Source organism: Ischnura elegans, chromosome 6, assembly GCF_921293095.1.
Source record: "Ischnura elegans chromosome 6, ioIscEleg1.1, whole genome shotgun sequence".
NCBI lineage: Eukaryota > Metazoa > Arthropoda > Insecta > Odonata > Coenagrionidae > Ischnura > Ischnura elegans.
This window is the reverse complement of record NC_060251.1, coordinates 45768686-45782797: the sequence shown is the minus strand read 5'-3', so window position 1 is coordinate 45782797 and position 14112 is coordinate 45768686.

Genomic DNA, 14112 nt, shown 5'->3' with positions numbered 1-14112 from the left:
ATTATTCACATAAATTATGGCGTTAGTGATTTTGTTAGAAACTTGAATCAGAATTTTAATAATTATGTTGGTATTCAGATGATTCACATCGTCTGGGATGTGATCAAAATACGAGATGTATTTCACCAGAATTTATTTGATCAAAAATGGAATGCAATGGTCTTTAGTGTAAAAGTATTATGTGATAGTTCAGAGGTGGAAATTAATGGCATTAATTTTAAGAGCAAGTCCTAAGGAATTATTTGGATCTTAACGCAAGTATAGTAGTTAGCGACGGTTAATCAATTTATAAATAATTTAATAGTATAATGATCACGAAATAACTTCACTCAGTATTAATTTCACGTAATAGGAGTCATAAAATGATATTTAAAGAAAAAAATAATTTTTATCGAACAACTTGCATGTCTCCTGCATTTCAAAGGGCAGCTACTCTTTTCATTCCAACAATAAAAATGATGAAAAGTAATTGTTTTATGATTGAATAAGTAGTATTTTCTTTCAGAACAGTACATCATTAGTTCCTTATTCATTTAAGCCAATTAAGCAGATAGAGCTAAAGAAAATAGCGTTGATAAATTTCAATATTGCAATTATGTGGGAGCTGTTGTCTATCGGATTCTGTAGTGAAACAAATTTCGAAAATTCTGGTATTAATTGGTACATGATATTTTCCTCCAGGATAAACCAAAATCGCAAATTGAATGCAGGAGAAATTAATAGGCGTTTCCCTCAATTTGATTGTCTAGGTGATCATCAACAAATAGGGGAGATATTGGACATAATTTTCGATATTGGTTCGCAGAATTTATAGGAGCCAATTTCTCCCTATATTCAATTTAATGATCAATTCTTTACTCGAAAAAATTGTTTTCCACTGCCTCAATTGCTGTATATTCTGTAATTAAATATTAGGGAAATGTAAGGGAATGGATTTAATATTTTATGATCCTGCGAAAAATCCACAGAGAAAAAATTATTCGCCTTGACCGGGATTCGAACCCGGATCCCTCGATTTCCGGCCGAGTGCTTTAGCCAGTTAAGCTACCGAGGCATCATTCATCCCTGTGGAAATTTGTGGACTAAACCGGACAAGGTGGTTCGTCAAAGAGAGAACACCTATATGTGTTCAAAGTTCGGACTTTACTCTCCGGCTGTGGCGCCGTGCGCACGATTTGGACTGCTCGTCGCATAATATGCTCAGCAGTCCATACCACCTTGTCCGGTATAGTCCACAAATTTCCACAGGGATGAATGACGCCTCGGTAGCTTAACTGGCTAAAGCACTCGGCCGGAAATCGAGGGATCCGAGTTCGAATCCCGGTCAAGGCGAATGATTTTTTCTCTGTGGATTTTTCGCACAATTGTGCATTGCGGGTGACTCCCGTAAAAGTTATCACCGTGGCTAGTCCAGGTATACTTAAAATTCGTCATTTTATGATCCGCTTAAGGATATTTCGCAATAGTTCGAGTTTTCATCTGTTAATCCACTCTTTCACTCTTGAAAATACATAATACCTACTTATATTAGTATAAAAATCTATTTGAAGGATTTTGTGCACAAATGGTGTATTAAATGCAATATTTGGTGTGTAACCAAAGTAATTATGCTTTTTATACTTATATATGGAATAAAAATTATCAACTATGCATTGAAAAAAAGGAGTGAAATTAAGAATATATTTTATTTAAGATGCGAAAATTCAAGAAACTCCTTCTGTGAAGATTTATGCCTTCTATTCCGCGCGTGATAAAATGACATTAGAATTGAATAAAAGGTTATTTGTATAATCTTTTATTGTAATATTACAGTGAGTTCATAAATTTGGCTTATATAATCTTTGTCTACTTTTAATTTTAATTCTGATTTTTTTACCTCATTTAAATATTGACAGAACTACTGCGCACTCTAGTATAGTTATGGAAGAGGATAAAAATTTATTACGGAAATTTAAGTATAAATTTCAATGATCTTAATCACGATGAAGATATCAAAATATGTTCAAGGCTTAATGAAGCGTTTGTAATAATACGTTAATAATGATTGTCGATAGTAAATTTTACAATTAACGTTATAAAAATCGAATCATTAGGAAATGTCACCGATTGTTCGCCCGTCACAATGAAAGGAACATTTCATTGTGTCCTGAACTTACCAGGATTTCTTTTCAGTCGAATAGTAATAGAAACTTGACTGTGCTCTTCTACGTTCTGGAGAATTTCTGCGTCCCTTCCCTTTTCGTGGGCCACAAAATACGGACCCTTCTCCCTTTGAGTTGCGAAGAAAGGCCGAAGCTTGATAGACCAGATTCACGGCAGCGCCATGCCGCTACTATCGCTAGCCCCGGGAGGGTGCAATTTATGTGGAGTGGAAATAACTTTTACTGGGAATATAGAGGCTGGGTCACCACCCCCCCTAGAAGCCAGATGCCCCTAGACTCCCGGAGAGGCGGAGGGCAAGTAGCCGAACGCTTCGACGCCCTCAGGCTTTTCATTTCCCTTTCGGCGCAGCGAAGGAGATAGGGAACCTGCCAGTGATTCACTGCAAAAAGCTAGAATGGTCAAAGTTTGGGGGTGCCCTGATTTAACCGTGCTTATCAGTGACAGAGTTACTACGTGAACTCGAGAAGTGCTGTGGTTAACTAAAGTTTTGTGCGAATAAATATACTTTGAGATGCATGCGCGCTTGTTTTAAGTGAGAGCTATTTGAACCATTTTCATGGTTAGCACCAAAATTCATATACCGCGACTATGAACCAACTACAACTCAGTAGAATCAGCAGATACCACTATCGAGCAGATACTAATTATTTTTAATTTCATGAAATAAAATCAATATTAATATATTTTGGTGTATTATTACACTGCTTAAATAAATAATGAGCATTAGATTGCGTGTTTAATAGTGAGCATTATCAAAAATAAATTTTTCTGCAGTTAAAAAAGGGACTGCTTAATTTGACATGTTTAACGAAAAAATTAATAATTGTAATCATTTATGATTTAAAATGAAACTGACGTTTAATGATGTTAAAATCGCGCATGATCAATCAGATTAAACGATACAAGTATATAGTATCCATCAAAATAAGTATCTTTTAAAACTTGAATTCATTTTATCTATGCGTAATGTTTCGCCACCAAATTTCAACAAGTTATTATCATGATGATACTCTTTATCAATACCATATTAATTCATCTTTTCCAATGTTCCCTCATTAATTATTATTAATACATACCTTTTTAAGATATCTTTCATGCTCCCCAGGAGATAGTACAAAATTTTTCCTTGCCATCCAATTACATATCTAAAGCGCACTTTTACCGAGCTGGGATAATTAAATGTAATACATTATAAAAAGAAATTTCTCTTCTTTCTTGAATATCGGCAAATTTCCAGTATATTTTGATAGCTGAAGAAACATTTAAGTTTTGTCATTAGTAGCTAAATCTATCATGAATGAATGGTCTTCAAATACACTTATCCTTATTTTTATTTGAATAATAGTTTTCAGTAGATGTGCCATATTTCATTCGCCTAATGCTATCGCTCTAAATGATATGAATTTCATTTGTCGCTCATGTATTGTAATTACTTACACTACTATCATATTTCGATATTAAGTGCGGGATCAGCGATTTAAAGACTAAAACTAACACTATCTGGTTATTATAGCATCATTAGCTGTGAGAATAAGAGTCACTTTTAGCAGGACGTTCTGTGTAAGCATTTAATTCCAGGCCGTAATAATCCATTAACCATCAAGATATCTTTGAGTGATTTTCATACAGACCGCTATAAGAATGAAATGATCCCAAAATTACGTTGTGCATCATGGCTTAAACTCATGGTCTTTTTGTTTTTAATGTATAATTAGAAGATTGAATTAATAAGAACTGTATTTAGTGAAAATATATTTATAATATTTATTTCCAAAAATCGAGAATTGATTTTGATTATTTGGTTTATGCACTGTTGAAATGAATTGATTATACATTTTGTATATAAAAATGTGGCTACAACCTTTTCACCCTTGTCCAGCAAACCATCAATACAGCGGAAGAATTTGATTTTACATGGAAGAGTTAGATCGCATTTTTCTACAATATAATTTCAATGATCGTCACGTCATGGCAAAATTAGCAATGCCGGAACGTGCTTTTTAACTTTTTTTTGGAAGTAAAATATTACTCTGTTTGTTCTTTTATTACCAGTTATTATTTAAATTTTATTACAAAATGTTTTGTTTTAGTTACGAATGTATATATTAAATATTTTGAGGCAACAAAATTGACGAAAGTGTTATATGACTATTTTGTCTTTTGTTAACCAGTTCTGGAACATCGTTCCTGCATTATGACACCTCAGCTAATAGTTCAAAAAGATGCATTTTTCTTTGGATGTTAGAAAATTTGAGGCAAAAAACATCACATACCTGTGCGGAAATCCGTCAATACGCTGGATTCTCAAATTAAATTTGCATTCGGGTCAGAGAATATGACCTCATTCTGTTTTCCCTCAAGAATTTCAATAATATTGACAGATGAAAGATATAGATGTTTTTACATGCATGTTTCGATTGCGGTATAAAAAAAACGGAGCGTGCAATTGAAAATTTTATGCCCAACACCATTCACATATCTGAGTCTGGTGTCGTCCCCTACAATCCCGTTTGCGACCCATGGCTATCGATCAAATCATCATGCCCTTTTTATTCATTGTCAGAAGAACCCTTTGGATCCCTGGATGGGGCGCCAGGATTTCTCCCCCCTTTCCCTGGTTCGCCAAAATTCATACATCACTCAGGGGTCCGTTTTTCGGTTCACAGAGGACGGAAAAGCAGCGGTGCGCTTTCATTCCCTCGGCCTTAAACAAAGGGACGTCACTGACTGGGAGATAAATTCGCGGCGCGCGAATGATCCATCCCCCTGCGTTTTCTCTGCCTTATCCTCAGATGCGGGGCCATAACCCCAGCTTCGTTCTCTAAAGCTCATGCTCACCCGCCTGCGGGAATATGTTCACGGTAGTGATAGCAACCGTTCATTTGCGAGAATCGTTTCTTTCGGTATCGTTCGCCAAAATGACCGAGTATATACTGCAGCATTCTATTGGTCAAGGTATCTGTGTAAATATCAAAGAGGATGTCTGTTTGTTTGTCCGATATACGTTTCCATAAGGCTGCATGGAATGCGACCATAGTTGGTACTTTAGTGTATCTCAAGCTCCCAAACCCCATAGTTGTACTTTCGATTGCGATCGACGCGTCCTTTGCGTCGTTTTCTTATTATCATTTGTTACGTCATATCATAAATATATCGCCATATGATATTTTCCGACAGAATTGGATATATAATTAGAGTAGTAGTATTTTGTTTTTGGGTGCGTCGACAACTAAGGTCATTTGCACCACCGACAATCTATAAAATCAACATTTTAAAAGATACATTAAAAAAAACATTTAAATACTGATACAAATTTTGAATTAGAAGGGGTAGTCAGATGATAAAAAGGTTGGAATTTAAACACTATTATTTAGCCCGGTCTCTATTAGAAACTTGATGACTCGGCTGATACTATCAGGGTCGTCTCCTAGTATGTGCCCTAGGTCTCCCTCAATGTTCAGCCGATGGCGCACTGAACGGTATTTCTCACACTCTGTCAGGAGATGTCTCACAGTAATGGGAGAGTCGCAATCATCACAAAGGGGTGGAATTCCTCTTCAGTGAAGAGGTGCGAGTGGGTCAGGGCGCGAGAATATATAATTAGATTCTAAGGTAATGTCATTTAAAAAAATTATCTCTCAGAAATATGTGCCTATGTTCTCATTTACTCATATTATATAATCCTGGGACTTTGCAGTCACTAGTGGCTCCCAGACTCATTCGCGAGAAAGCTGTGTAACGCTATTGGTTCGCTCGGACAAGTTTTTAACATATTGTGCCGCTTTTCTTTGTAATTTATTTGGTTGACGGATCTAATCCTTCCGTCACAGCTCCTGTATTCTTACCATGTATTCGAGGTGCAGCCTGACGAGTGCGAAGGAGCACCTACCTCACACATTTTCATCTGAGAAATTTTCCATATCACAGTCTACGAATCCTAGCTTCCAACAATATTGTGAAAGCAAGTGAACTAACTTCCTCTTGATCAGCCATCCTGATAATCTCTGTAGCCAATTAAAAAACACAATTCTCATCAGTAATTAATGAGATTTTTATGGCCTTCTTAAAGGGCACATCTTTCTGATTCAACCGTTTGTATTTTGTCTTGATATCCGTATATTGTTTCTATTTTAAGGATGAAATATTATTGTTATGGATTGATTGCGTTTTTTCATATTATTATTGATATATATATAATAAATTGATTATGTTATATTGATTGAAAATTTAATGGAAATAAAATATTCAATCGATATGAACGAATTGAGAACAAATGATATCGCAATCCCATGCGAGGAAGCCGATAGCGCTCTTGTATATTAAGATTTTTTGGGCTGAACATATGCCGAATTTTTCTTCTAACACGCACCTAAAAATCGTTTGATCTAAAAGAACGAATCCTTTGGGAACGACTCATCTCAACAGTACACAGGAAACTACGCCCGCATTGGGCGCGCGGGTGAGTGAGTGAGGTATGGTTATTTTTATACGCGCATATTTTCGGGGCGTCCGCATTAACCTCTGCGGCTATCGCCTCGGGCTCAAAACAGGGCCTAGCTGTCCGTGATGACCCTCTTCAGAGGCTGACCTGGACTTCTGCTTCCTCTCGCTCCCATGAGTACGGCGGATAAATCAGGAGATCGTTTGCAAGCGGAGGGTGGGCGACCTTGCTTGAGTCGGCAAACTTCAATGACAGAGGTGTTCTCGCAGAAGTTCAGTCCTTTATTTTACACTATCAATGAAAATTATATATTTTTATTCTTGGAAATACGTATTATATTAAGAAAATTAAATAGCAATTTTGAATTAAAAGCCGATACTGCAAAGTATCTGGAACTAATTTTTAAGTAAGAATAAAAAAGTATCATATTAATAAATAACAGCACTATTAAGCACATAAAAATCTTCCAAGTAGCGTACGAATTTCCTTATTACCGAATTTTCTTATTTGTATGATTTTCTAAGAAATATGAAAAAAATACCCCGTTGTTCGGAAATTTTGTCTTGTTTTTGTGACTGTAAATAGAATACGGCAAATGGAAATTCCAAAAAAATGTTATGTGACATTGTTTGCTGCAAATAAAACTTTTTGTTTCTATTTTAAGATGAAATTCCCGACTAAACTATGCAAAAATTAACCTCTCGCAAAAGAATTCGCTAGATGCGAATATATTCGCAAAGGCGAAATATGTGCAATTTAAAAAAGCTTATTGATTTAAAGGAAAAACATGAGTGCCAGAAAATGGAGTTCATTGGGCTATCGATTCAATAACTGGAATCAATCAATTGGAATATTTTTATTGTATTGACTCACTTTTAGGAATTTTTTTTGGATTATAAGTCGTTCCATATTTTTTTTGAGGACGTTGCCGAATTCATTTAAAATTAATACCCAAGTAAGAGTTGTAATTTACGCGAATGATGGGTGGAAATAATATCACCGTCGTTAAACTAGAATGAAATGGTATTTTCTTTGATCCTAATCGTTTAAATTTCTAAATATTCACAAATGTTTCTTTAAAAGTTCACTTATTTAATACCGAGCGTTAAGCAGTGTGTTAAATGTTGTTCCTGAGTAGTAATGGATATCTCATCCCCTAAGTTTTGAATGTTTCTAAATTCCTCGCTGGCCGTCTGCTCGTGATGACCCTCTTTATGCGTCTGAGCTGGATGCCTGGTTTCTCTCGCTCCCATGAGCAAGGCCGATAAATCAGTGGCTCGTTTGGAAGCGTAGGGTCATCTGTGCTTGAGACGGCAAACCTGAAACACAAAAGCGTTCTCTCCAAATACGAATGATTAGATAATGAGAGTTCTACTCAAAGGAAGCAGTAAAATAGCGTTTTCAGATGTAAATTGTTAAACAAGCCTTGTTTCTTAGACTTTCAAAGTCAAATAGAATTTAAAAGGCTTAAGACAAAGTCATTCTTCACCAAAACTTAGAAACGATTTCCATGTCGAGTGACTGCCTTCTATTTTACGCGAATAATTAGTAATAATAATTCCTTTCTTGGTTAGGTGAAGGTAAAATAGCATTATAAAACTTGTTGGTGCTAAATTATTGCGAAATTATAATATATTCTTTAATAGGAAATTTCGCAAAGGTCGTCTCGAGCCATATGAAAAGTGCTAATTTTTATTGCCTTCCGAACAAACGTAATAACATAATGATGAACGTAATAGCACAATAAAACTTGTTGGTGTTGCGATATGACGAAATTATGATACATTCTTTAACTGGAAATTTGGCTGAGGTCGTCTCGAGCCACGTGAAAAGTGCTAATTTTTATTGCATTCGGAACAAACGTAAACTGTGGAGATAATGATGTTTTACTTGCTAACAATGAATACGTTAGAAAATCCTCCGCTACCGAAACAAGTGAACGCGGGAATATAAAGTGACCTTAAGGCTGACGATAAAATTATTCACAGTGGCATATAAATTTACGTATTTTTCACGAGACGATATGCAGTCCAACAACATCGGATTACTATCTTCGCAATGCACTGAAAATTATATTTGCTCTTTTTGTTGCACTATTTGGTTTCCCAGTGACCTTAATACGAGTCAAATAATTCGCAAGCCTCATCACGTCATGCGTGACTCAAAGGTATACCATAATTTCTTATCAGCTTTCCTCGAAGGTGAACGTTTAGGTTGTGGAAGGGGGAGAACGAAGCCTTTATATCTGTGAAAGTTAAGTTTGGTGTTGACTTAGAATTTTCTTTGAAACTAGAGGCAGTTTAGCAAACTGTAGCATAACCATCCTAAACGGTCTTTCTATTCTACTAAGTCAAAGACTTTGTCTACCAGAAAATTGACGAAGAACCACCATAAGCATTCGCAATTTTCAATGAAAAGAATACGTTATGCTTTCATAGTAATAATTAATAATAACACGAAGTAGGATCAAGGCATTCTCTCAAAATACGAATTATTATCTATTTTACTGGAAAAATATTGGACTAATATCTTTGCAATGCACTAAAAATTATATTTACGTTATTTTGCACTGTTTGGTTTTTGCACCAGTACCTTAGTACGAATAAAATATTTCGCAATCCACTTCGCAATGCATAACTTGAGAGTATATAATAAAACATTCATAGCATTAATTTCTCATCAGCTTTCCTCCAAGGTGAATTATTTTGGTAGTGGAAGGGGGATAACGAGACCTTTATATCTGTGAAAAAAAGTACTTGTGCCTTGGTAAGAATATATTGGCGTGGGTAATGGGCGTAGCAGATTTTGTCGAATCGCGCCGCTTTCCTTTGTATTTCATTCATGTAACGGATTAAATCTTTCTCTACAGAATCCCATGTGAATCCTTGCAAACTATACCAAAACAATAAACAAATAATTGCAAAAAGGCATCATGCCCAAATTGGACGATTTATCTTTCTTTATTTAAGTTGTTGCTATGTGCAAGACTAAATTTTTTTATTTTGTGGAGTAATAAACATTATTATTATTAAACGTTTCCTGCTAAAAGAAAACATGTCATGATAATTACACCGAGCATATGTTTCCATAACATGTATTCTTTTAGTAGAAACTTTTGAGTTTTACTCCTAGCCTCAACTTAAAAAAGAAAAAAAGAAGCATCGTCCAACTTTGGACATGATGCCTATCTGCAGTTGACGATTAATATGCTCGCGGTATTTTCAAAGTGTGGAAGGACGTGTGCGAAATAGCATCTCTCTTTTAGTTTCTCATTCGAAAATCTTCACACAATACCCTCTACCTATCCTATATCCTAACTTCTTCAGGACTCTGCCACAGATAATTCTTACATGTGCTCCCTGCGATAGGTTTGATTTTGTCGTAACTTTGAGGAAATTCACTGTCACACGGTACAAACAGCTGTTGTACCTTATACACTTTTTTATTCGCCTAACCGAATTCAACGTTTACACATCATTTTCAAGAGCTGTGTACCGTGACAACTCTTGATATTGACGTGCAAACGTTGAAATCGCTTGAAAGAATAAAATGGAGCTAGGAAAATCACTACAGCTGTTTGTATCTTATTGAAAAGTAAGTAATTGGATCTACTTAATAAAATGAGAATTTGGGTTTCTTGGATATGTCACTTTTACTTATACCACTAATTTTTTCCATAACGCGACCCAGGTTTCGATGAGTTATCATCATCTTCAGTCTTAAATTATGGTGTATTTATCTAATTATTGTTTCCTAGTTACCTAAAGGAGGAGGAGATACATTCTAAAACGGAATTTGGAGTAGGTGAAAAGGATGGGTAAAGATATTCGTTTATCAGAGTGCTGTCCTGACTTTAAATCATTTTTAAAAGTTCCAAATGCTCTGTAGAGTCTAATTGAAAGTCAGGACAGCTCCCTGAAAAACGGATATCTTTACCAATCCATTTCCCCTATTCTGGCGTCCATTTTAAAATTCATCTCTTCCTCCGTTAGGTAACCAGGAAACAACAATAAGATAAATAATTGAAATCAATCGATTTGGCTTTGTGAAACTTTGTGAAAATCCAAGTTGAAATGAAAATAAAAAAAAAAACCTTGGTAACTTTTCACTAGAAATTTTTATTGGTAGGACGCGTTTCAATGCTGAGGCGTCATTTTCAAAAACTTGAAAAGCATTAAAACGCGTCGCACCGATAAAGAAATCCAGTAAAAATTACCAAGGTTGTTTATTTTTCATTCTAGATAAATTACATCGTAATTTACGCCTGAAAATGATGATTACTAATCGAAAACCGGGTCGCGATATGAGAAAGTAGTGGTATAAATAAGAGTGAAATATCCAGGATACCTTGTAATGGAATACCAAACACAGTTAAGAATGAGTTAATTAAAGGCAGAATTTTCAATACAAGGTATCACTTTCCTTTGCCTCATTCACTTTCATGAACGACTGACTCACTCAAACGAATCCTTCTCTTTGCGCTGCGTCGCGACAAGCACCGACGCGTCGGTCGGTGCTTGTCATCGTAAATGAAGATATTCCTGCTCATTCGAGTGGACATTAACCTCGTGAATTTTCTCATTCTGAGTGAGTGTAGGTGAGTTATTTTTTTTCGTCCTTCGAACGTGCGACCATCTGCTGCGTGCATGAATTAAATAGTGACTCCGCGTGAGGGTAAACGAGCCCATTCCATCCCTTAACTCGGTTTACGCTCCCGTGCCTTTCATATCGTCCGTAATGCCTACTCTTATGTCTTTCCCTTTTCCGCTACACCCGACTTTCTCTCCTCTATCAGAGATTTCAGCGTCCCATAGATTCTCATAACGCACCTAAAACGCGTTAGCGTTAACATATTCCGCGCTATCGTCCAGGAAAACCTTGGCTCACTCGTGTCCATAAATAGGGGCAAAGGATCTCGCGACCCTGCTCATCCGTAAGGGAAATTGAAAGTATAGGGCTTTATGATGTAATTCAACGCTCTCCAATATCCTACCAATAGCCCAAGAAGCGTGATACGCCATTATTAAGTCCAAAGTATATCAATTTTAAATCAACTTTTATGTCACTATCCCTTAGTTATGTAAAAGTGATATCATTTAAACATCACTTAGGATATTATAATTTGATAAAACTACAAATTATGAAATAGTGATACCAATAAAATATCACCAGGTAAAGTTGTATTAGCTTGCCAAACTTTGGTTAGTTAATATTTTTCATAGTTGCGACGAAAGCAGTTTTCAGAAATTGCCTCGAAAATCATTTCTTCTTAATGAATTCTAAATGGGAAGTGTATAAATTTTGATTTCAAAAAGGTATCACTAAGTGAAACCTATATTAATTGGATATAACTTTTACGCCTCCACTCCTTACCTTTTCCCTCAAATGTTATAATGTATAAATGATATGAAAGTGGTAAGTATAATTTTGGCAATCAAATATGCTGCCATTTTCAACTTATAAAAGATACAACCGGTAACATAAATTCGGCAAAATGATATCAACAAGAAATTTCTATGTTGCTTGGGAGTGTTTAAGTATTTGTATTCATTTGAGTATTACACGTTGAACACAGTAATATCTAAACTCTACATACCCCAACAGCTTTGCCTACCATCACTTTCTCGTTTGCTTAAGATTTCAGCACTGGAGGACAGGACGGGTTTTAACCATCGTTGTGTGAATGCACGATAGTTCCAACGATCGCTGGAAAAATCGTAATAGCGTAGTTTCCTTCATCAAAGAAAACGAAATGCATTGATTGCGATTCCTTACCCACCATTAGTGTATTCATAATATGCAAATTATTTGGTTATAGAAATCCCCGTTTAGACGAATGGCAATGGTCAATTTTAACCTCATTTGAAAAAGTCCAGATTGGCGCCCATGTGATGCCAATCCACGTGACGTCATTGGGATCTAGATGCTATACGATTAGTCAGGAGTTTTACATCGTCTGAGATTACCAATGCATGGATGAGGCACAGATCTCAGGGAAACATCTTTAAATAATCACCCACTAAAATTACCGAAGTTCGGAAAGTTTCCTTCGTTTGATAGGGGAATATAATCCTTATTTAAGCCAAGCGCTACCAGCTAGCAGGGTACTCAGCTACCTGCTAGCATCCTGCGTCGTATCAGCGTTCAAGCCTCGTCCCAAGGTCACCTCACACGCCGACAGCAGGAACCAGAAATACGTCACACGGAATTTTCCCAGCATTCATACTTAGCCGTCGCGTTTTCGCGCGCTTGAAAATTTTCACTTTTCGTTTAATCGCGAAAAATAGATATCGTCATTCATAAATCTAAGAGCGTGGAATGCGTACTCCAGGAGTAATAATCTTTCGATTTAGGCAATAAAAAATAATAGGAAACCACCCTATTTGAACGAGGCACTACCGGATGCTCAGAACAACTCATGACTGTGAATGCTTCGCCTGCCGGAGTTCGCGATCTATCGAAGACAGCTCGCTAGCTCAGTGGTAGCGCGATAACCTTCAAATCTGAAGGCCTGCGTTTGAATCCGCGGGGCCTCCACACTTTTATTTTCATTAGGTAGTAAATGTTAGTGCTAAAAACGTCTGGCCTTGCGAACACCTTTAGCCCGTCGTCGGTTGACCGGCAGCGTTATGGTTGCATCGCGATTTCCGGCACGCAAAGAAGAGTTTTCCAATAACAGGGAAAACTTGCAGCCAATTGGAGCCCTTGGGCCAAAGTTTTTTTAGTTTAAAAATAGTGAGTTTTCGACCTAAAAATCGTGGGTAATATTGGTTCCTAGTGGTATCATATATCCAAAGTTAAAATTTCGAGGCACAATTTTTCTCAGTTATTTGTGGGTAGGTTTATGGGGTGGGGTCAATGTAGGAGACAGGAGGAGATGGCCGCCGTCGCTGATGGTTGATGTTCTAAAAGAGGCGGAAGGAGTGTGCTGCCTTGGGGGGATGTCAACCCCATCCATCCTCTGGGGAAGGATTAACGCAGGGAGGATAAGTTATTTTTTCAGATTGAATGAAAATGCCTACTTTCTCATTATCTGTTACATAATAGTCCTCTATCGGGTGGTACTTCCTCAAATTTTACGATTTAAGAATGTCAAACTGAAGCGAGTGGGTAATATATCCCCTGTGAACACTACCCTGACTTGCCCAACTCCTTTCTGCCATTTCGGCTTTTCAAGCATATTTCTCCACCGGGAAATTCATCCGAAAGCACCTATTATATATACTCATTAATTTTGATGTAATTTAATATTGCAAAATCTTTTCATTCTACTATTTGCCGTTAAAATATATATTTTATTTCAAATATTTATATTAATTATGGCTGTTATCAGAGATATCCGTACTTTGTACAAGTTTACCTTCTCCTACAGTTGTTCTTATGCTGCACCATTCTTTGCACCACTCGTCCATACGCTGGAGGACCACATTTTTGTACTACTTTGACTTACTCCAACCGTTGTCTTCTTTCAAATAAAAACATCTGTAATTCTTGTGCTTCTTATACAT